This window comes from Schistocerca nitens, unplaced genomic scaffold (assembly GCF_023898315.1).
Source record: "Schistocerca nitens isolate TAMUIC-IGC-003100 unplaced genomic scaffold, iqSchNite1.1 HiC_scaffold_370, whole genome shotgun sequence".
NCBI lineage: Eukaryota > Metazoa > Arthropoda > Insecta > Orthoptera > Acrididae > Schistocerca > Schistocerca nitens.
Window position 1 is genome coordinate 198,487 of NW_026045904.1, and position 2,500 is coordinate 200,986.

General features: G+C 60.4%; 1 pseudogene; it reads right to left on the reverse strand.

Moving 5' to 3' along the window:
- Window positions 1–2,500, reverse strand: part of LOC126229265 (large subunit ribosomal RNA) — a 5,361-nt pseudogene that overhangs the window by 2,088 nt on the left and 773 nt on the right.

Consider the following 2,500-nt stretch of genomic DNA (forward strand, 5'->3'; position numbering starts at 1 on the left):
CGTGGTTCGCGGTCTCGACGGCGTTGCACCTTGCTCGACACATCTTCTCCCTGTCACGGCCGCGACTCCTGCGCGCTTTAGATGGTAATGCGTTAATGCGCGTGCGGATGCACGCCACGTAGTCACGGCCGGACAGGAAGCGACCGGTGTCCTCGACCCAGCTGTGTTGGCCTGATGTCCTGGCTGACGACGAAAGGGCTGCCCCGTCGAAGCTGATATGCAGGCGCGCCGCCCACATCTCGCCAACTTTTGCAGCTGTTTGCAGCAAATGGCCCTCCCACGTGAGGTGTCTCTCTAGCGCCGCCACTTCGTGTCGTGCCTCCCCCAGGTCTGCGTCGGTGGTAGAGGTCTCGGGCTGCAACAGGGTGAGGAGTCTGCCCCGCCTCAGGGTTAAGAGAGTCATAGTTACTCCCGCCGTTTACCCGCGCTTGCTTGAATTTCTTCACGTTGACATTCAGAGCACTGGGCAGAAATCACATTGCGTCAACACCCGCTAGGGCCATCGCAATGCTTTGTTTTAATTAGACAGTCGGATTCCCCCAGTCCGTGCCAGTTCTGAGTTGATCGTTGAATGGCGGCCGAAGAGAATCCGCGCACCCGCGCGCCCCCGGAGGAGCACGCTAAGGCGGACGCGGCCTCGCAGCAAGGAAGATCCGTGGGAGGCCAAGGCACGGGACCGAGCTCGGATCCTGCACGCAGGTTGAAGCACCGGGGCGCGAACGCCGCACAGGCGCGCGCATCCTGCACCGCCGGCCAGCACGAGGCCGACCAACGGCGAGAGCAGACCACACCCACGCTAAACGCCCGCACTTACCGGCACCCCTACGGCACTCACCTCGCCCAGGCCCGGCACGTTAGCGCTGACCCACTTCCCGACCAAGCCCGACACGCCCCGATCCTCAGAGCCAATCCTTATCCCGAAGTTACGGATCCAATTTGCCGACTTCCCTTACCTACATTATTCTATCGACTAGAGGCTCTTCACCTTGGAGACCTGCTGCGGATATGGGTACGAACCGGCGCGACACCTCCACGTGGCCCTCTCCCGGATTTTCAAGGTCCGAGGGGAAGATCGGGACACCGCCGCAACTGCGGTGCTCTTCGCGTTCCAAACCCTATCTCCCTGCTAGAGGATTCCAGGGAACTCGAACGCTCATGCAGAAAAGAAAACTCTTCCCCGATCTCCCGACGGCGTCTCCGGGTCCTTTTGGGTTACCCCGACGAGCATCTCTAAAAGAGGGGCCCGACTTGTATCGGTTCCGCTGCCGGGTTCCGGAATAGGAACCGGATTCCCTTTCGCCCAACGGGGGCCAGCACAAAGTGCATCATGCTATGACGGCCCCCATCAACATCGGATTTCTCCTAGGGCTTAGGATCGACTGACTCGTGTGCAACGGCTGTTCACACGAAACCCTTCTCCGCGTCAGCCCTCCAGGGCCTCGCTGGAGTATTTGCTACTACCACCAAGATCTGCACCGACGGCGGCTCCAGGCAGGCTCACGCCCAGACCCTTCTGCGCCCACCGCCGCGACCCTCCTACTCGTCAGGGCTTCGCGGCCGGCCGCAAGGACCGGCCGTGACTGCCGGACTGACGGCCGAGTATAGGCACGACGCTTCAGCGCCATCCATTTTCAGGGCTAGTTGCTTCGGCAGGTGAGTTGTTACACACTCCTTAGCGGATTCCGACTTCCATGGCCACCGTCCTGCTGTCTTAAGCAACCAACGCCTTTCATGGTTTCCCATGAGCGTCGATTCGGGCGCCTTAACTCGGCGTTTGGTTCATCCCACAGCGCCAGTTCTGCTTACCAAAAGTGGCCCACTTGGCACTCCGATCCGAGTCGTTTGCTCGCGGCTTCAGCATATCAAGCAAGCCGGAGATCTCACCCATTTAAAGTTTGAGAATAGGTTGAGGTCGTTTCGGCCCCAAGGCCTCTAATCATTCGCTTTACCGGATGAGACTCGTACGAGCACCAGCTATCCTGAGGGAAACTTCGGAGGGAACCAGCTACTAGATGGTTCGATTAGTCTTTCGCCCCTATACCCAGCTCCGACGATCGATTTGCACGTCAGAATCGCTACGGACCTCCATCAGGGTTTCCCCTGACTTCGTCCTGGCCAGGCATAGTTCACCATCTTTCGGGTCCCAACGTGTACGCTCTAGGTGCGCCTCACCTCGCAATGAGGACGAGACGCCCCGGGAGTGCGGAGGCCGCCGCCCCGTGAAGGGCGGGGAAGCCCCATCCTCCCTCGGCCCGCGCAAGGCGAGACCTTCACTTTCATTACGCCTTTAGGTTTCGTACAGCCCAATGACTCGCGCACATGTTAGACTCCTTGGTCCGTGTTTCAAGACGGGTCGTGAAATTGTCCAAAGCTGAAGCGCCGCTGACGGGAGCGATTATTCCGCCCGAGAGCATCCCGAGCCAACAGCGGCGCGGGTCCGGGGCCGGGCCAGGTAGGTCCGTCATCCGGGAAGAACCGCGCGCGCTTGCCGGGAGCCCGA